At 41.7% G+C, this 22,605-nt stretch overlaps 1 pseudogene; it reads right to left on the reverse strand.

Annotated features, from left to right (window-relative positions):
• Positions 1-338: 338 nt before the first annotated feature.
• LOC125155649 (small nuclear ribonucleoprotein Sm D2-like) overlaps positions 339-22,605 on the reverse strand; it is a 50,702-nt pseudogene continuing 28,435 nt past the window's right edge.

A 22,605-nucleotide genomic window follows, 5' to 3' on the forward strand; every position in this document is an offset into this window, starting at 1 on the left:
GGGGAGGGACAGAGAGAGAGGGAGACACAGAATCGGAAACAGGCTCCAGGCTCTGAGCCATCAGCCCAGAGCCCGACGCGGGGCTCGAACTCACGGACCGCGAGATCATGACCTGGCTGAAGTCGGACGCTTAACCGACTGCGCCACCCAGGCGCCCCACCGGCCAAGGCCATCTTGATCAAAGTCCATTTTATACCCATAGTCTAACATGTATCCCTTTGAAAACACGCTCCAGCTCCAGCTCCAGCTCCAGCTCCAGCTCCAGCAGCATTCAGAAAACCGGCAGTTTCCAAACCTCCGTATCTGCCCCCAAGGTTGCCTTATTGGCCAAGGAGTCTTCACTCTTGGAAGAGGTGATGCCCAGCTGCTGTCCTCTGCTGATCCACATGGACCTTGGCTACTATGGCCACGTAGTCAGAATCTAATTGGAGAGCGAGTTAGTGAGTTTCCAAAGCAAAAGTTTTAAACCATGACTAGCAATCCAAGTATGAGAAATCCTAGTGGAAAGCCCTGGGAGCTTTTATTCTTATTTTAAATATTTATTACTTCTTCCAGTCCCTGTAACCCTGGTTTTGGACAAGGCACACTGAAACATAAAGGGGTAGGCAAGCCAAATGAGTGGCCGGGGCTGGGGTCAGTAGTCACAGCAAAAACACAGACTATTCCACACACCGCCAATCAGGCTGCTTAGGCTGGGATGGTCCCCCAGGAATTCGTTGTTTTTCCTCAAATAAACATTGATTGAGTGTGAGTATGTTCATGGTCCTTGCTCAGACCCAGTGGGGCCAAAGATCAATAGAAGATAGTTCTTTTTGAAAGAGGCTCAGAATCAAGGAGGGGTCAGATATATGCATAACTAACACAAAAGAGACAATAAAAGGGACAGGAGGGAGTAAAAAGAAGGGTACTCGGGTTAAGAATGATGGTATCTAGGCTCTGGGTTCCAAACTGAAATGCTAGTGTTAAGAGGACACGTCAAAATCCAACTCAAGCAATGAGGTTGATGTGAGAATCCTATCCAGGATTTTATCAGATGAATGGGAAAAATGGAGAGGCCTGCTTTCCATCCTGTTTTGAGGATAAGCATCGAAAGTATCTTTGGGGGCGCCTGGGTGGCGCAGTCGGTTAGGCGTCCGACTTCAGCCAGGTCACGATCTCGCGGTCCGTGAGTTCGAGCCCCGCGTCAGGCTCTGGGCTGATGGCTCGGAGCCTGGAGCCTGTTTCCAATTCTGTGTCTCCCTCTCTCTCTGCCCCTCCCCCGTTCATGCTCTGTCTCTCTCTGTCCCAAAAATAAATAAAAAAAAAAAAAAAAAAAAAACAAAAAACGTTGAAAGTATCTTTGAAGATATTAAACCTTCATGTTACTATTCTATTTCCCCTTTGTGCGATGCTGTTCTTTCTCCAGATGTCCTGTGTGGCTAGAAAATAGGCCCAGGTCTTTCTCATTCTCCAGGGTAACTAAACTTCTATAGGCATCTTTTTTTTTGTTTTTGAAAATAAGAATAAATGGTAGAGTTGGTTGAGTCATAGGCTGTTGCTTCTCAAGGATGCTCTAACTTTATCCTATAATATACAAATCAAAATGTGAAGTATAATGAGGGTCGGATATATGAATATATCTACATCAATATACACACAGGGATATATATTCGGTTTATATGATATATACAATTAACTTGGAAATAAATACAGAGGAAAAACGTGGCTAAAATATGGGAAATAGGGTTGAAATCCATCTGGAAACAGGGCTTTGGGGTAGAGGACTTAAAGGAGTGACTTTGAAACTGGATTTGGCTATGAGTGTTTGCCCCCAAGTAGGCGCATGGCCTGGGACCAAGACCCCGAATCTCTGATGTTGTTTCCTCACCTGGATAACTGGGATGATAAAACTATCTACTTAAAAATTTTTTTTTTCAACGTTTATTTATTTTTGGCACAGAGAGAGACAGAGCATGAACGGGGGAGGGGCAGAGAGAGAAGGAGACACAGAATCGGAAACAGGCTCCAGGCTCTGAGCCATCAGCCCAGAGCCCGACGCGGGGCTTGAACTCACGGACCGCGAGATCGTGACCTGGCTGAAGTCGGACGCTTAACCGACTGCGCCACCCAGGCGCCCCTAAAACTATCTACTTTATATATGTATTTGATATGTAAAGTACCTAGCATGGTGCAAGACCCGTAGAAAGCACTTGGTAAATACTACCAATTATCTATATTCTTTTGTGGATGGAACATGGTCGTTCAGACGTGGTGTGAAGGAAGCCCAGTGCGGCTCCCGTCTACTTGATACAGGGAGACCCAAAGATTCAGCTCTTCCGTCCTCATCCTTCCTTTTGTCCTTCCCTCACCTTCTCCTGCCCCTCCCCTCTCCATCAGGACCCCGTGTGGATTGTGATAGGGTGTGGGAAGCACTGAGGTGGGAGTCAGGATGCCAGGTTCTAGTTTTCATACTGCCACTGACAAATTCTCAAACTCTGGACAAGTATTTTCACTTCTCTGGATCTTGGTACCCTCATCTGTATAGTGAGGTTGGCCACATGCTGTCTAGTGCCATGTTTCTCAAAGTATGGATCACCAGCCACATTTACATGGTGACTCAGTATGCACACACACAAACAAACCTCCACTTTCATGAATGTAACTGAAACATAAGTTTTACAAAACAATAGTTACCATTACTGTGGATAATATACTCTGATTTTTTTTTTTATTCTGCTATGTTCTATATCATTAAACAATTGATATTGTGTCCAAGCTAATTGATTTCAAGACCAGCAGTGGTTGTGATTGGAGTGTTAGCATGCTCTTTATATACGGGTTCTAATTAGATGCTTCCCAAGTGCTATAGTTTCCAGAGGTTTGAGTCAAATACCTTTTCTGCATTCTTCATAAAAAGTAGCCCTTATCCAGAAACAACATGCTTGGAGATATTACCATATTGGTCCTCTTGGGTCTCAGGAGAGGCTGGTGACATATCCTAGTTGGTAGGTAAATGCCTAAAACCCATGGAGGTTGTACATCTTTTGGGGTCCCGTGGCATCCCCTGTAGATTTGGGGTGAGCTCTCTGACTCCGTAATCCTTTGTGTCTACTCTCCCTGCAGAAGGCCAGATCAATGTAGGCTTATTTGCTTTGTAGTCTAGGTTTACTGAATCTCCTTTCAATGGATTTCTTTTTTCTTTTTAGTGCAGAGAAATGAAAGGCTTGAAAAATTGGTGAAACCTCAGGTCCAGTGGCGACCCCCTGAAATTTGAACTTTATTTTATTAATTTTTTTGAAATTTGAACTTTATATTGATCATGGCATTTATAGCGATATACGGTACTTACTAGCTTATAGAATTGTGTCCCCACTGAACTATAAATTCCTTAACAGCCAGGATTGATTTTTATTCAGCTATATTTATCTCTAGATCATATCAAAGTGCCTAGCATATAGTATTTCTATTTATAGTCAATAAATAGTTGACAAATTGGCTTACTTGAATTTGTGAAACAATTTCAGATAGGGGTGCCTTTTTCCTGACCTCATTCTATTCTAGCTAGAGCAGACTCTAGGAAAAGAGGATCTTTGTCATCAGAACATGTGCTGCTCGGGCTGTATTACTTAAGGGTAAGTTCTCTGGAAGTTCAGGGAAGAGGCGAAGTTTCTTTTAGGTGTCCTTTCTTTTTTCTTTGGTTCCTTTTTTCCACTAATGACAGGCCTCTCTTCTGTTGAGGCCCTAGGACCCGTCTGGTCCATCTTCTATATCTGAACGGAATTGACAAACTTTGCCCTATGGTGAATGTATTATCCTTTCCAGGGGCATTTAATAAAAACAAAAAGCACCAGTTCAAAGGAATTGTACACTTTTAGTGTTGGATCTTCAGTTATCGGTTAGCCTGATAAAGAAGTGTTTTGGGATAGGAAAGTAGGCTGGGGGAAGTGGGAAGGGTCTTTGTGTTATGCCGAAACCCCATATCAAAAATGGTTGTCCTTTCTGTTAGTGTAAAACCATCCCAGATCATATTTTGCGATGCAGATGTAGAATCATAAACCAGGAGATCTGTTGTCTGTTTGGCCTACGTTGGTCCTTGGTTATACATTGCTATGCATTTTCTTCCAAATATTTCATGTGTGTTTATCTTCTGCCCCCAGGGGTGCAAAGTCCATTAGTCCATGCAGATTGCTTGGGGCTTATGTTTATCTGAAGTGACAGAGGCTCAAAGTAGCCACTACAGGCATCAGGAATTAGCGGGCTCTGTCATGGCTCAGTATTTCTTAGGGCCCTGCATTTTGATGGAGGATAGGAAGGTTCAAAGGACTCAGACCACTTGACTGTCCCACCTTATTGTCACTCCACAGCTGTGATAGGAGTCCCAGGGTCTGTCTGAACTGGAAGATTCCCAACATCCCCCAAATAAGGATTGTTTTATTGTTGTTACCATGTATCTTAGGCCAAACTAGAGACTATCCTACTTACTGCAAAATGTCTGGTGACCAGATACTAGTCTCCCCAGCCTGATCACAAGTACTGGCTCTGCCTGTGGACTCACAAGGGCTGGGCCCCTACTGGCTTTGCAGCCTGAAGGAGAAAAAATGAGAATCTCTTCCATAACCTTATCAAAGGCTGTGAATTTTGAGGAGTTAAGGTAACTTTATTCCTTGATTAGACACTTACTACATGCTAGGTGTCTCTATAGAAAGGCTAGAAACTAAAATAAAATGTGGAGGGATAGGGACATCTGGGTGGCTCAGTTGGTTAAGCATCTGACTCTTGATATTGGCTCATTCCTGATCTCATGGTCATGAGATCAAGCCCCATGTTGGGCCCTGTGCTGAGAGGGAAGCCTGCTTGGGATTTTCTTTCTCCATCTCTCTGTGCCCCTTCCCACTCATTCTCTCTCTCTCAAAATGAATAGATAAACATTAAAAAAAAATAATGGATGGGGCGCCTGGGTGGCGCAGTCGGTTAAGCGTCCGACTTCAGCTCAGGTCACGATCTCGCAGTCCGTGAGTTTGAGCCCCGCGTCGGGCTCTGGGCTGATGGCTCAGAGCCTGGAGCCTGTTTCCGATTCTGTGTCTCCCTCTCTCTCTGCCCCTCGCCCGTTCATGCTCTGTCTCTCTCTGTCTCAAAAATAAATAAAACGTTAAAAAAAAAATTAAAAAAAAAATAATGGAGGGATAGTCCCTGCGCTCAAGGGGCTGATGGTCTAAGGGGGCCAGAGGGAATAGAACTATGAGGATAACTATGCCCTACACTATCTGTGTAGATTCAGTGCTATGGGAGTCCTGAAGTAGAAAAGGCTAGTTTTGCTTGGGGGAGGAGTGGGGAGCTACTTTCACAGATAAGGTGACCACTGGGCTGGGCTTGAATGCAAGTGTGGAGTTAGGGGAGGGAGGGAGGAAGACATCTGCATGAATAGAAACATAGAGTTATGATCATGTTTGGGAAATACCAAGGCTTGGTGTAGCTTTAGCATGGGATGAACAGAGTAGGGGGAATGATGGAAAATGAAGTAAAAAATGTAGGTAGAGCCAGATGTGACAGGTGATGAATGTCAAAGGAAGTTATTTGAATTGATAAAAAGTGGACTTGGGAAAAATCAAGGTTGTTGCTTTTTAAATAAATACTAAAGATCAACATATCAGAAGATCAGTATTGTTATTATTTCTATTTACTTAAAGTCATTTCTAAAAAAATGTCACAGTGGTTATGTATTTTGCTTCCATTAACGTCATTCTGTTTCGGGAAATGCACATATTCCCAAACTTTTACTCACGGCACTTTGACTCTGGTTTCATCTGATCTTACTGAAGCAGGAAAGTAAGACGAGAGAGATGAAATGATTTAGCAAAGGCCACGTGAGAAAGTGGCAGAACCGGAACATGAGCTGAGGCCTTCCATCCCTATGTCTGGCACTTGTCAAATGTAGCAGACCCCAGGCTCTTCTGTTCTTGGCAGGTGTGTGGGTGGATGCCCACAGGATGCTCTTGAACATGGAGCGTGGACCCTGAGTCACAATGCCAGTGGGTCAAATGCACGAGATGGGAAATAGCAGGACGTGAGACTTGAGGATGAGAGATGTCTGTAAAAGTAGTAGAGTCAGTGGTGCTTACGGGGCAGGGGCGGTCGAGTCCCGCACTGTGGGTCTCACTGGGTGCTTTGCACGGGTCATGCTTAGGTGGCCGGAGAGCTGGCTTGGACTCGCTCTTTCTCCTCCTTTCCCTGCTCTCTCTCAGCTCAGACAGAGTATATGTCTCTTCATCAGCACTGCAGTGTCTCCAGTGAGAGTCAGGAGCATCTTCTCCTTGTTTCCAGAATATAAAACAAAAGTCATCATCTTGATGACCATAATGATGTGATATCCTGAGACTCAGGGAAGTGAAATAAGTTATCTCAAGTTGTATAGTTGATCAGTGGCAGAGCTAAATTTGGGTCCTAGTCTCTATGACTCCCAAAGTCTGGTCATAACCATTACCCTTCTGCGTAGCCTAAAGGTGCTACCAGATCAGTGCTACCCCTGACTGATCTGGGGCTCTAGCCCACACCCCACATGATGTTGGTAGCTTCTTAGAAGAGTGTGGGGGTAGGCTGGGGTTGGTAATATGGCTGCTTTCATGTTGAAGTGCTGTACAAAATTGAAGGTCAGCTAGCTTGGACATTTCGATGATGATGATGACGATGACGATGACGATGAAGTAATCAAAACAAGGTCATAATGTGGTTTTGGTTTTATGGTTTTGAAGCATTTTCATATCCATACTCTCATTTAGAACTGCTGGGTGTTAAAGTTAAGGAAACTCATTGAGGGTTAAGTAGGAAGTTGGAAAAACTGAGTAGATTTCAAACATTTTTGTTACAATCCACAATAAAAATGTGTTTTATATTGTGATCTAGATTCTAATGGCCTCTGATCTATTCTTTTTATTTCATTTCATTGCATTGATTTCAAGATGTTGGTTACAGTCCAACAAATTGATTTCATGACATGCTAACCAGTTGTAACTCTCAATTTGGAAAACACTGGAGACGATCTGTTGAAGTCTGTCTCACTCTGATGTGTTACTGTTCTATGATATAGTAAGTGTGGAATCATGAACTGTTTACCAAATGTCAAAACAAACTTGAATGTTGAAGGAGAGTGAGGCCAGTGACCTCTTGCCCTACCCCATGTCACTTCTCTTCCCAATCTGATTTTCAAGGGAACCACTTTCAAACTCTTCTTTTCCCCTTGATATTTGCTTCCCTATTTCTTTTTTTTTTTTTAAATTGGTGCTTGTCCACCAATGCCCGTTCATGAAAATGTCAAGATGGCCGCTCTGTTGCTTCTGAAGGTTGGACAATGTGGTTTAGGTATGAGGGGTTTGTGAATACCGGTCTCCTGCATATAATAGACTTCATCCTCAGTCACAGTTAATGCTACACCTCCCTTCTCAAGGGCAAAATCTGTGGCCTGGGAGCAGAGCAGCATACATACTCTCTGCAGGCAGGAAGATCCTGAAGAGACAGCTTAGGGTATATTCTGTCGTTGTTTCCAGATTTCCCATTCGTATAATCTCCTTCTCCCCGAATAAGGGGAAGTGAGAAGTGATGAGTGGCCAAGAAGGCTTTTCCAGGTCACATCATCTGCAAGGAAACTCATGGCACGGGAGACACACTTAGGCATACATCCATCTAAATTGTAAATAACCGTCCAAGAGAAAGCCTGCTTCTCTGGACCCAAAGCAGGAAACCGTACCCTGAATAGCTGGTTAAAGGAACCAAAAACATCTCTACTCGTAGTTAAGGGATTTTTTTTTTTTTTATGTCATTGGCCTGGCCTTATATTTCTGTTCAATTATGTTTTACCACTCCGAAACTCACTACCAGATGCTCAGGTCTGGGAGATCCAATTGTTAACATCACCACATAAAATTAAATTAAGATTTAAAAAACCACACAAATATTAAGACAAAGCTATGGATATGTCTGAACATAAATTAGACTGAAATGTAAACCGAATACTCTAAGAATGCTAAATCCCCCAATTTCATTACATAATGCTCCAGTCATCTAAGGTGGGGAGTGGAGTCTGTTCGGCACCACCGACTGATTTCAGCATTGTTAAAACCCAAGCCGGGGACGGAATCCTGCAACTGACAATGAATTTGGGCTGTGTGTTAGCCTTTTATCTGAAGCCACAGACAAACTCTTGGACTCATATTTAAAGGTCTTACTGCAGTGGGAGGCCACACACAACTCATAGGCACAATAGTATCAGGGGCTTCCAAGTTAGGCTTGAGAAATTTGGGTCTTGCTTAATTACATGGCCTGTGCAGAAGACGAGATTGCCAACAGAACAGTGTTCTGTTGCATTTTCCTGACCCTTTGGGGTTTAAATTTGCAACCTGCATCAGCAAAACTTTTGGCATTTAATTCTATTAAAATCAAAGAGCCAAATTTCTGCCTTCTGTTACATGAGCACAGTTCTTACTGACGTCAATGAACACTGTGGATGCATAACTGAGGGCAGATTTTGGCCTGGGCTATAGACATATGAGAACTGGCACACCATTCTCACATCAAAACCCCGTCCCCCTCCTCCCCCCACCCGCACCTTCTGATAACACGACCTCCTCATTCGTAGCTCTCTGTCCGCATATTGGGAGCTGGGCCTTAACCCCAAACACAAATTAGAAACATCATCTAATACAGAAATTTAATCCAGATGCAAATTTAATGTAGATACGGCTGAAGCCACCTGAGTGGGTAACTGTCTAACCACACATTTCACAGGCAGATTATGGGTGACCTCCCATTGAAATATACTCAGTGCAGTTTCTGATTTATGCATTTAATTCTATAGGAGAAGGAGGCTTTCACCTCCTTCCACTTTACTGTTTAGTTTTTGTACTAGAGAATGCACTGTCTACACTAACAAAACCCCTGCTGCTGGTTTAGAAAATGCTACAAGCATCCCAGTGCCTGGTGCAGTATCTGGGACAGAGGAAGCCACCTAGTGAGTATCTAGGGGACAAATAGATTCTATAAGGCAAGAGATGATGATGATGATGATGATGATGATGATGATGATAATAATAATAGCTCACAGTTGCATAGAGCTAACTATGTGTTGGGCATTGTCTTATATATATTAGATTATTTGATTTTTACCATACCCTATTTACTGTTTTAGAAAGGAGGACATTCTCCAGAAGTTTAGAGACTTAACAGCTAGTAGGTGGTAGGGCTGGGAATTCAATCCAGGCAGTCTGGCTCCGGAGGTCAGGCTATTATCTGTTCTCCTAGACTGCCTCTCAGTTAAAATGCAGGAATTGTTTATTATTAATTAGTTATTAGTCAAATAATGTATATGATAGCTGGGCAATCCTACTGAGAAAGGCAGAAACATTTTAGTAGTAAGAGCTTGTCAACAACTGTTTGTGTGACCTTAATTGTCTGAAAAAGGTTTTGTTTTGTTTTGTTTTGTTTTTGCTTCGGCTTTCCTACATACTAGTAGCAATAGTGTAACCTCTCAGACTAAGCATTTTAATCTCATGGCATCTTTGTTATTTTTCAGCAGTAAGGGAAATGAATTTTTCAGTAAATTTTGAAGACAAATTTTATGGGTGCCACATGTAAACAAACTTTAAGGTGACATTTACCATTATGCACTTCAACTAATTTTTCTGAAATCACTTTAGTTTTTAAATTTTTAATTTTTTTGCTGAAGCAGTGACTTTTCTTTTTATTGAAGTTGTGTAGTTGTGTAGTCGACACGCAATGTTACGTTAGTTTCAGGTACAACATTGTGATTGGACAGCTCCATGGATTGTGCTGTGCTCACCATGCTGAAGCGGTGACTTTTGAAGAGGCGGTGTGCTGTGTGGTGACCCAGGATACAATCATTTTAGGCAAAGGGACAGCATGGGCTCTTTTAGAGGGAGAATGAGGGGAGAGTGAAGAGAGTTTGGAAGAAAGCCAGGTGCCAGGTCACGAGTGGTCGCACACACCTCACTGAGAGCAGCCAGGTCCCTCGTCCCACTTTCCAAATGGCGGCATGTCGGCCATGCTCCTCTCTTTGGGTTCTTGATCTCCAAAAAGGGTTTATCTTAAAAAAAAATTGAACATTTGTTCACACTTCTACCTTCTTTCTGCTCTGAATTTCTCTCTCACTTGTTTTTCCTGAACTGTGCCTAATGTCACCTTTCCACTGCTTTTTATTTTACTTTTTATTAAAAAAATATTTTTAGTGTTTAATTTTGAGAGGGAGAGAGTGCAAGCAGGGGAGGGGCAGAGAGAGAGAGAGAGAGGGAGACAACCTGAAGCAAGCTCTAGGCTCCAAGCTGTCAGCACAGAGCCTGACATGGGGCTTGAACTCATGAACAGTGAGTTTGTGACCTGAGCTGAAGTCCCAGGCTTTTGCTTCACCGACTGAGCCACCCAGGAACACCTCCTTTCCACTGCTTTAAAGTCAACTGTGTTGCCAGACTCTGCCGGTCTGAACACAGCTGCCCTGCCCCATATTGCCTAGCGTCCCGTCACTGCTCACCTCCACATGGTCATTGCCTTGCTGTCGCCTGCAATAGTCCTGCTCCTGAGAGGCTTCTGCAGTTGCTGTAAAAAAAAAATTAAGTGTGGGGCACCTGGGTGGCTCAGTTGGTTGAGCATCTGACTCTTGATTTTGGCTCAGGTCATGATCCCAGAGTTGTGGGATCGAGCCCCATATTGGGCTCTGTGCTGAGTGTGGAGCCCGCCTAAGATTCTCTCTCTCTCCCTCTGCCTGTCTCCCCTGCTCATGCTCGCTCTCTAAAATAAAACTTAAAAAAATGTATCCAGTCTATGCATTGGAATGTTAGAAGTCTAATAACTGCTTTTTAATAAGGATCATCTTTTCCCTCTTAAGAATATATCTAAAGTTCTAATGAAGTTTGATAGATACCTATGATTTGACATATAAATACTTTACCTTGAAGTTTGAGGGACACAGTTGCCACCAGAAGACGAACGCTTCTCCCTGCCCAAAACCCTATAGGCAAAAAAATGAGAAGAGGTTGGTCCTGCATTAGAACTTATCTGGCCTCTGTAGAGGTAATTTCTGAGCTTTCGTTTGGTTTTTGTAATGCCCAGAATAGACCTTTACTAGTCTGGTGGCTCAATGATAGCCCTGCTTTCTTATTCTGGGTACCTCATTGTTTTTGGTTTCAAGTGGAAATTCCTTACCCTGTCCACTATACCAGGAACTTGAATTTCCTTCTTAGTTTATTGTTCATGATGTCATCTTGGAGCCCTCCCTTGTTTTTTTTCTTAATGTTTATTTATTTTTGAGACAGGGAGAGGTGGGGGGAAGAGAGAGAGGGACAGAAGATCTGAAGCAGGTTCTGTGCTGACAGCGGAGAGCCTGATATGGGGCTCAAACCCACGGACCATGAGATCATCGCTTGAGCTGAAGTTGGATGCTTACCGACTGAGCCACCCAGGTGCCCCTCGGAGACCTCCCGTGTGATAGTGGACAAATGATAGGCTGCTGGAGTCTAGGAGGAGATTAAATTTTTCTGCTTCCTTTGACATGAGGAAATTAAGAAAGGGAGCTTGAGAAAAAAAGAAAGTGGGAATACTATTTTAGCAGAATTGAATTTGAAATGATGGCAGATCATTCAAGTTGTTTGGATGGTGGGGGATGTTACTTGTCCACGGTCATATGACTCACGGAGTAACAGACCAAGGACAAGAATCCAGAACACTTAACCCCCAAAACCACACTTCCCTCATTCCAAACATCCTAAAACATGTCACAGGGCCAGGAAACCTTTTTTTTTCTCTTCTTGGAGCTAGACAGAAAGAGATTTGGATTTATGTCCATTAAAATCCTAACCCATTGCCAGAACATGTATTAAATATGTGTCTTCCGTGTGGTCTTGTCTACACTTAGAAATATTGTGTTATGTTGGCTTTCTCCACTGTCTCTTTCAGCAACGTGTCTAAATCCAAAGTAGGTTCTATAGTCCTCAAATGTTGTCTTCTACTTCCTTAGAATATCTTTCAGAGAATATTTTCTGATCTTATTTCAAAAATTTCAGAGTCAGTCTGTAGACTTCTTTATGAGCTAGTCAGACCACCTGAATGCAGGATTCATTTCTACAATATTCCTTAATAATGACCATCAGCTTCTATTTAGTGTGTGCTTACTACCTCACAAAGCATCTACTCTATCATGATTGAAGAGTTCTTGTTATTAAATTATTGTTATTATTACATATAACTTGTTATATGTAAGTTATGAAGACTAAAAACTTGGCTCTCAAGAACTTTGATCCACTGGTTATAGTTTTACCATCCAGAGCAGACATTTCAAACTGAGGCCCCATGAGGGATCCCTTTCAAAATGGTATTTTGTTTGGCCCACGTGGTATTTTTAAAAAATAACGAGCCAACATTGAAGAAACTGAGAGATTTTATATAAAGATCAGGTTTTCTGGCTCTTATTGAAAAAGAAAGATCTTGCAATATTGCATCTGTATTCCTACAGGGCAGCAATGATACGGACCTGAGTGGGGGCTGCTTCCTTAAATGGGGCATAAGTTCTCCAGTCGCATGGAGCCCTCCACTCCCTGTGGGTTTCCACATCCTGTGGCTGTCACTTCCCATTAATTATCACACATGCATTGTTGTTTTTCTAACATCTGGCCAGTTTCATTCCTTTATGTTACCTTTCTGAACCCTGTAGCTTTCTTTGCAACCCCTAGAATTGGGCAGCATAGAGTAAATATGCTCGTTTCCCTGCCTGAAAGAGATGCCTTTTGCCCCCTCCATTTCTTTAGTCCTTTTTGTAAGGTAGTAAGTTTCAGTTCCTTTCACCATACCTTGTAAGGTGCTGCTTCAAGTGCCATCACTCCTCTGGACACTCCTTTAATTTGTCCAGGCCTCCTTTAAAACATGGTACCCAAAACTGAACACAGTGGTGGAAAGCTGGAACCACGGACTTCCATTATCCTTTCCGATTCTCAGGTGAGAGGTGTCTCCAGAATCCGTAAATGTTATAGGTTGAATGGGAAGGGTAGACATTTTCTGTTTTGTTTGCACAATATCCTTCTTTCCTCCTCGAGACAGTATTCTCTTCTCTTGGGCCTGCTCCTTACCATGCTCTCTTCTGGGAATTGCTAACTGCTTACAAGACTTTGGCCACAGAGATTCATCTCAGGGAGAGCACCTGTTACCAGCCAGGACAATAAGATTTTTGCTGGGATTTTTCTAACCAGAGCTTGAAATTTTGGTTTCTGAGATTGTAAGGGTATAAGTCTGAAGCTACAAGCGGCCCACCTTCATGCCTATTGGAAATGTTGATCAGAAAGAAACCACCACACAGAGAGAAGCAGAGAGGAGAATCATAAGAAAAAATACCAGGAAGCATCATTGAAGTCCCTGGTGCCAGGGTACCAGGCACCTCTAAGGCTGTCCTTTCCACATTTTGGTTTTGTAAGCTGGTGTATTCTTTTTCCTTCTCTTTCTCTCTCCATCCCTTCTTTCCTCCCTTTCCCCTCTCTTTCTATCTTTTCTTCCTTCAAATTTTATGTATGTATGTATGTTTATATGTATGTATGTATTTATAAAGAAAAAACACAAGACTATTATACCTGTCACTAAGGGCAGGACTCTGCAGGATGGGGAGTGACTTCTGACAGCGGGGTGGAGGCCTCTATACTTGCCATCAGTGAGTGGGTTCTGCGGGACCGTGATGACTGAGTCTCTTCCCAGGAATGTCTTGGAGATGTAGTGGTCCTTGTTGACTGCCTTGAACTTCTTACCTTTGCTGCTCTTGGGGATCCTGGTCTACATCTCCTTCACATTCCTCAACACTGTGTTGCAGTGCCTGTCAATGGCCTTCACATAGCCCGGGAGCTCCTTGTTTTTGTGACAGTTGATGAGCCCTTAGGTGTTGTTCCCGGCCCACTGCATGAGCACGGAGAGTGGACTCCTATTCAACTCCTCTTCCTTCCACTTCGGTAGCTCCTCCAGGGTCCTCTTGCTCTTGGGCTTGTTGGGTAGGCTTATGGTGATGGTGGCTGTCCTCTCAGGCCACTTGTGTCTCCTCTGTGTTGTTCTGCTTCTGAAGAGTCTTATGCTAATTTAAAGTACCTTTCTGTAGCTGGCAGCCAAGCTAGAAAATCTTCTTTGGCATATTGGGTGACTCACAGGTGATATGACTGCACGAATGAACAAATGACTGCTTGGCTGAAAGAGAAACTGGCTTCTTGCTAGGGTGGACGATGAAATTCCTGTGACTTCTAGTCCATGGCAATCACTTTGGGACAGCATATTTGGGGAAATAATTATGTACTAAATTGACTTCAATTTTGTCTTATTAATCCTTGTGTTTAAAGAATAGTAAGCTAATAATAAATAATGGTTCAATGTAATGGATGAGAATTTCAGAGTATATGGCGAGTTATGCCACGATCCCAGAATAGACAATAACTTAATCTTTGCATATTCAGGATTCTGCCTCATATTTATTCTGAAGACTACAAAACTCTGCAAGACACACGCATTTTAGGCTAGTGGTTTTGAGTTTCCCCTGGGACTAGGAGAGGTGCATTTAAACACATCTAGTGTAGAAAAAGGACGGGATTGCTTTGAATGTTCTGATCTCTAGTTCCGTGGAGTATTTGTGAGCCCTCAAATTTGACTTCTAGCCCAGATCTGGCTCCCAGCTCGGGAGGGGAGACCATGGTGGACAGCTGTCTCCATCAGCTCTCTTTCATACTGCGCCTCTCTCCAATTCACAAGAAGGAGTTCTGAGGCTGAAAAGACCCACTGTAAAGAGGAAAGTTGCCCAACGTTAGCCTTGTCACAATCCTTCCTTTCTGGACAGTCAGCCAACCCATGCTTTAATTTATGTTGTGGATGATAACCTTTTGAGTCTGTGAGAACGTTACTGTCCCTGTCCTAGCTCATGGTAACTGAATAAATGCTTGCAACCTTTCCCTTGGTCTGAGTCCGTGATGTGTCTCTCTGTGTGTATGTATGGATGTATTTGGAGAGAGCACCATGTTCTTTCCATAATAAATGAGAACACCGTGCTCTAGGTTTGAAATGTTTTCTCCTTTGCAATTTAATTAGAAAAAAGAATCCTAAGATAAATGAGTATGTGTTTAGATGCACATGGATAAATGTACTCAAGTCAAAGGAAAAGTGACACCTTGGAAAAATTTCACATTTAGAAGTATGTCTATGTATGCAGAAAGTCGTGAGGTTTTGTTACCTTAATGAAAATAAGATAGTTTTCCAGATTTTCCCCCCAACCCTCCCCATTAGAAAAATTCCCTATGTGTTTTTTCATTTCCAAGTATTACTGTTTCAAAAATAAGAAAAAAAAGTGGTATCAGGAACAAACCAAATTAAACATAGTTTAGTTTTACATTCCTAAACAAAAGAAAAAAGTGTCTTTAGATCTGAAAGGAGACAAAAAGAAAAAAATTCAATTCCCTTATATACTTTATTTCCAAAACTTTTTTCACCATAAGTTGATTTTTAAAGAAAATTCATACCTCTAAATATGTGTTCTTATAGACATAACCAGTTGACTCCGTACCTGATTTATGAGCTTTATACCATCTTCCATTAGTAATTGCAATTTATGTCTATTTATCTCAGATTTCTTTTGACCAGCAACATGAATTTGGAAAATTTCTGGCTTAGATTAGAGGTACATTCTGTAGCCATGCAGTAAATCAAATATAACCAGTTCTTGCTGGGGTTAACTTTTGATAATGACTCAATACCAATTTCCCCTAACCTATGTACGCAATAGCATAAATTTAAGCCATGGTTACCGTTGACATCAGCAATATTAATTGGCTAATGTCCTTGAGAAATCATCCTGAAGCAGCTCACTTAAAATATTGACGAATACGTGCTTTACTTTGCTAATAGTCTAAACAAATTGCTTTTCTTTTATAGTACCTGGAAGGCTGTTGGGTTAGCATTAACTGGCTATTGTCAGCCTTACTCATTTCCAAATGTTAATCATAAAATGATGCCTCAGAAAATGTGCATACATACGTTATAAAATATAAAGGAAATAAATACATACCCACTCATAAGACTGATTCCAAAAGCTAAAAGCACAGAAGTAGTAGCAGCAAAGCAAATCCCAGAGTTGATGGAAAAGTCTTTTCTCACAGTTTTATTATCTCTTGAAGGGTAGTTTTAATGTGGCTTCTAATAAATACCTTCCTATATTTGTAGTGATCCCCTTACCTGTTTCTATTAGTTTGAATGGCAATTGCAAACAAACAAGGAGGGACAGAGCTTTGTAAGAAAATCTATTATCGCTGCAAAATTCTTCTGTGTAAAGATGTCCCATCCCTTCCATCCCCATCTCTGTCCCTCAGGCCACTCTTCCCCCCCCACCCCCACCCCAGTCATTTCCTCCTCTCTTTCCAAATGGATAAAACACAAAACTACAGGAACTTAAAATGGGAGCAAACAAACTAATAATGAACCATTGTATCCCTTGGCATTTATGAAACCTTTTCTCTCTTGCTAATGTAATTTTCTAACCAGAGATGGGGAAGCCTTTCTCAAGGTTATGTACAAATGGTTGTAAAAGAGCCTAGAGACTCCCATTTCATTCTTTGTAATACAGAAGAGTGATTGCTTCCTTGACTTTGTGGCTCTGATCATTCTTTAAGTGGTTAAGTAAAAAACAACAACATGTCTCTGAAGGAGAGCTTCCTAATGGTTTTTCTGTGGCCCATTGCCCCTGGGGAGCTCACCATCACAGCAGGTCACCATGGTAATGCCATACTCTTCAGCATCCCTCTGAACCTTTTGTGATAGTGACGCCACCATCTCATATATAAAATTAATGCACTGCGGTTCAGCTTCACAGTTGCTAATAAAAGACCATCTTTTGTGGAATAAATGAGTGAAAAAGTGATGAACGTAGACTAGCATAACGAATAAATTCTGGCGTAAGTTCTCTTTTAAGTCTGGATGTAGCTATTTTAAAAAATAAGCAGGACTAACACTTACTGTTAAATGTAGGGATGACCTATGAAGCAACTACAAAAAAAGTGAGTTTTATTATCCACTTTCCTTCCAACATCTAATTCAAGACATGCTAGCTGTCTGCACCATTCTTTCAGATGAATGGTTTGAGAGCATTAGGACGAAGCAGTGATGGCCCAGACAAGGTTCTTGTCCATATTTCTTTACATTTAAATGATATTAGTGAAAGTGGTATTTGATGTGATACAAGCAACTATCATATAGCTGTAAGGATAGAGTTGGATTTCATTGTATTATCAGCCATTCTTACGCACTTACTTGTTCCCTGAAATGGTTAATACAAATGCTGTGATCAATTATTGATCAATTTTTTTCTTGGAAAATTGTTTTTGTTGTTGAGTGATGCTAAATAATGTGTGTATTCTTTTTTAAAAAATGCTTATTTTTTGAGAGAGAAAGCGAGAAGGCACAAGTGGGGGAGGAACAGAGAGAAAGGAACAGAGGATCTGAAGCGGACTCTGTGCTGACAGCAGAACCATGAACTCACGAACCATGAGATCATGACCTGAGCCAAAGTTGGACACTTAACCGACTGAGCCAGCTAGGCACCCCTCTATTATTCTTAATAGTCTACACCTCTGCCCCATTCCACCTTCAATGAAATAGACACTGCATCTGGTCAACATTTCAGGTAAAAAATATATATATATATATATCTCTAGTTATGTTTCACGTGGAGTGGCGAAAGTGCTGGGACAGCAGTGTGGTCTCACCAGATAGAAGGTAGAGAAGTCCTGTAGAAGGCTCGTGCATGGCAGGACTAAGTTGTTTTTCTTACACACAACTCATTTCACGTCCAACTGAAGCATGATCCATTTTTGGATCATCCAAAGTTAATTGTGTGGCTTGATTACCAAGAGGACTTTCAACGTTTAGTTGCTTTGAAGAAAAGTGATTCCACTTGATCATGTGTCTGTGGAGTCGGCCAGGTTTCTCTTCCAGGCTTGTCAGTGAAACTGGCTTATGTCCTGAATATGAGACCCCAGTGCTCTATATCATTAAGTGTCGAGGAATAAACATACTGTGTTCATTTACTATTGCTGCTGTAACAAATGACTGCAAATTTAGTGGCTTCAAACAACACACATTTGTTACCTTCCAGTTCTGTTGTTCAGAAGTCTGATATAGGTCTCACAGAGCTATACTAGTCTAAAATCAAGGTGTTAGCAGGTGCGTTCCTTCTGGAAGCTCTAGGGAGAATTCATGTCCTTATCTTTTCTAGCTTCTAGAGGCTGCCCGCATTCCTTGGTTTGTAGTCCTCTTCCGTATTCAAAGCTAGAAGTGGCCAGTCACGTCTTTCTCACATCACATCACTCTGAAGCTACCTTCTCTTCCGCCTTCACTTCTACTTTTGAGAACTCCTTCATTACCTTGGGCCCACCTGGATAATCCAGTGTAGTCTCCCTATTTTAAGGGCAGCTGATCAGCAACCTTACTTCCACTTGCAGCCTTAAAATAATTTAACATAATTTGTTTCCATAATTTGTCATGTAATGTGACATTTTCACACATCCAAGGGCTTAGGACATAGGCATCTTGGGTGGACATTCTCTCTCCCACGTGAATAGAGAGAGGATTTCAAGAAATGCTTAGTTAGTATTGGGGAAAAAATTTTTGAAACTTAACTTCCGGACTCTCACGATAAGAAAAAAAGCTTCTTAGTCAATATGTTCATTATTCCAGCGTGGAGTTGACCTTGTTCTTGAGTAAAGGGGACACTATGTCAGTACTGTCAACTGAGAAAGTCTTGTAAAAGTAGTGTCTGTTCATCGTAAGATTTAGGCACAGGCATTCTGAAATGTTATCTCCATGCTTGGGAGGCCAGAGCTGCAGAAAGCCTTTTCAGAGTAGGAGCTGGAGTAACTCATTAGTGGCATTTTTTTTTTTTGAAAGACAAAAAGATGGCAAGAAGGGAGTTTCACAAATAAGCATTAAACTGTTTGATTTCTAGGATCATGAACTAAATGTCTCTCATGACGTGGGCTGAAAACCCACAGCATCGATGTCAGGACCTACCTCCTTAGGTCCTGAAACTTGGAAGTTTCATTTCCTTTTTTCCTTTTTTTCATTAGTCTGATCTCTGGCAGTTGTGAAGGACTGAGCATTAAGTTTTGATCTCTGATCTCTGTTCTGGTCACTCTCCATTTACCCTTTATGATGTTCTAAAACATTCCGGGGAAGGTGGTTGACTGATAAAATCTTCAGTGTACATGAAGGAGGGAAGTTTTAAGGAATCATTAAGGAAATAATAAATATACTGAAAAAATTTAAGTGGTACCAAAGGGGATGTGACAGGAATATCTCTCCCAGTCTGGACTCCTATGTTCTGTTCCAGAGACACATTTTCCTGAGTATTACTTTGGAAGCATCTGTTTCCTATGCATTCTTTTAGAATGTTGCCATGCATATACATGCAGATATATAAATATATTCTCCTCTTTACACAAATGAAAGTATATCATAAACATTAGTTTGTAACTTATTTTTGTTCACTTAAAATAGTTTGGAGATCTTCACGTATCAGCAGATATAGATTCCCTTTACTCTTTTAATAGATCATAGTAGTCCTTTAAGCCTAGACTTTGTGCATTTCCAGGATGGATGCCACATTTAAATGCTTAGCTACATTTCCTGATGCTGTCTAGCTATTTTCTAGGAGCTAATCCAAGACAACGATGCTATGTAGAGGAATATGGTGGGTTATATTAATATTCGTAAAATGTCTTAATTGTTCCCTATGGTGCCCTCGCTGTGGAAGGATTTTATATCCTAGGCCTGTCAAAGTAGTGCATGGCCACGCGATTGTGCCATTTCAAGGCGGAAGTTGTAGGGGCCATCTTACAGTTTAGCATATATCTCTTCCCTCTTCCATAAAAGCTGTTTATGTCCCAGATGGCTATCACTCCTTCTGCCAGGTTATAGAATAACTATGACATGGACCAGACTGTCATCTATAGCCTATCCAGAATGGATGGGTAGCACGCGTGAGAAATGAAACTTTGTTATCTTAAGTAACTGCTACTGAGAGGTCACTTGGAACTATAGAATGACCTAGCCTATTCTGCCTGATACAGGGAGCAACATAAGGAATCGTCAAAGAATGTGAAAATTTTTAATAAAGTAATCCTTCTGATTGTGAAATGGCTTTCCAGCGATCCTGTCTTTCCTAATTCCTTCCTCCCCAATTCATTAAATCAAATGACCCAAAAGCCCACTAATAAAGAATACAATACTCATTGACATGTATAACATTTTCATTCTCTTTATTCACTTTATTGTATTTTCATTCTGTTTCAGCCATCCTTAAGCTATTCTGTCCCCAGATCTAAGTAATCAATATTTTTGTGCTTTTAAAAACAAACAAAAGCATATTGGGAACAAATGTCAGCTTTTGACCATGATGGAGTCACAGGGTTAAGACTTCCCTTCCCACCATAAATAACTAAAAACCGTTTTGGATATTGGAAAACAGGTAGCACAGGACTCTGATTTCTAAAGTAGAGAAACAAGTGAGGCGGACCTACGATTGCCCAGAGTTGTGCCTGGAGGCCCCTTCCTCACCCTGGTTCTAAGAGGGGGATCTCAAACAGAGCGCTGCAGAATTGCTGAATTGCAGAGATAGATACTTGAGATCAGGAAGGCTGAGGTGGCTGGTACTATCAGGACAGAGTATGGGAAGGGAGGGGGTGTACAGGCAAAGTTTCAGAATTTCATGAGGATTCCCTTGGGTCTATTTTTTGAATACATAACTGTGCACATACAGGGAGAAATGCCTCCAAAACTGGACTGGAAGATACTCATGTTCTGAGCAGCCAGAGCAGAGAGTCCTTGTTAAAAACATGGGCTGTTTGGTGGAGGCCACAGAGGGGTCATGCCTTAATAGTGGGGCTAAACGAGCCATGGAGTAAAGACTACTCAAGATCCGCTTTACAAAGCTTAAAAACAATCTTCAAAAAGATCCAGTTGATCTTTTAGTAATGTAACTCTGTCAGAACAAAGTACAGCACTCTTTATTGTCAAATTGGTTTCCATACAACACCCAGTGCTCATCCCAACAGGTGCCCTCCTCAATGCTCATCACCCACCTTCCCCCCTCCCACCCCCCCATCAACCCACAGTTTGTTCTCAGTTTTTAAGAGTCTCTTATGTTTTGGCTCCCTCCCTCTTTTTCCTTCCCCTCCCCCATGCTCTCCTGGTAAGTTTCTCAGGATCCACATAAGAGTGAAAACATATGGTATCTGTCTTTCTCTGTATGGCTTATTTCACTTAGCGTAACACTCTCCAGTTCCATCCATGTTGCTACAGAAGGCCACATTTCATTCTTTCTCATTGCCACATAGTACTCCATTGTGTATATAAACCACAATTTATTTATCCATTCATCAGTTGATGGACATTTAGGCTCTTTCCATAATTTGACTGCTGTTGAAATTGCTGCTATAAACATTGGGGTACAAGTGCCCCTATGCATCAGCACTCCTGTATCCCTTGGGGAAATTCCTAGCAGTGCTATTGTTGGGTCACAGGGTAGATCTATTTTTAATTTTTTGAGGAACCTCCATACTGTTTTCCAGAGTGGCTGCACCAGTTTGCATTCCCACCAACAGTGCAAGAGGGTTCCCATTTCTCCACATGCTTGCCAGCATCTATAGTCTCCTGATTTGTTCATTTTGGCCACTCTGACTGGCGTGAGGTGATATCTGAGTGTGGTTTTGATTTGCGTTTCCCTGATGAGGAGCGATGTTGAGCATCTTTTCATGTGCCTGTTGGCCATCTGGATGTCTTCTTTAAAGAAGTGTCTATTCATGTTTTCTGCCCATGTCTTCACTAGGAAGACTGCCTTCGCTGCGTCCCAAAGCGTTTGGATTGTTGTATTTTCATTTTCATTTGTTTCCATACATTTTTTAATTTCTTCTCTAATTGCCTGGTTGACCTATTCATTCTTTAATAGGGTGTTCTTTAACCTCCATGCTTTTGGAGGTTTTCCAGACTTTTTCCTGTGGTTGATTTCACGATTCATAGCATTGTGGTCTGAAAGTGTGCATGGTATGATCTCAATTCTTGTATACTTATGAAAGGCTGTTTTGTGACCCAGTATGTGATCTACTTGGAGAATGTTCCATGTGCACTCGAGAAAAAAGTATATTCTGTTGCTTTGGGATGCAGAGTTCTAAATATATCTGTCAAGTCCATCTGATCCAATATATCATTCAGGGCCCTTGTGTCTTTATTGATCCTGTGTCTAGATGACCTATCCATTGTTGTAAGTGGGATATTAAAGTCCCCTGCAATTACCATCTTCTTATCAATAAGGTTGCTTATGTTTGTGAGTAATTGTTTTATATATTTGGGGGCTCCCATATTCGGCGCATAGATATTTATAATTGTTAGCTCTTCCTGATGGATAGACCCTGTAATTATTATATAATGCCCTTCTTCATCTCTTGTTACAGCCTTTAATTTAAAGTCTAGTTTGTCTGATATAAGTATGGCTACTCCAGCTTTCTTTTGATTTCCAGTAGCATGATAGATAATTCTCCATTCCCTCACTTTCAATCTGAAGGTGTCCTC

The sequence above is a fragment of the Prionailurus viverrinus genome, chromosome F1 (assembly GCF_022837055.1).
Source record: "Prionailurus viverrinus isolate Anna chromosome F1, UM_Priviv_1.0, whole genome shotgun sequence".
In the NCBI taxonomy this organism is placed as follows: domain Eukaryota; kingdom Metazoa; phylum Chordata; class Mammalia; order Carnivora; family Felidae; genus Prionailurus; species Prionailurus viverrinus.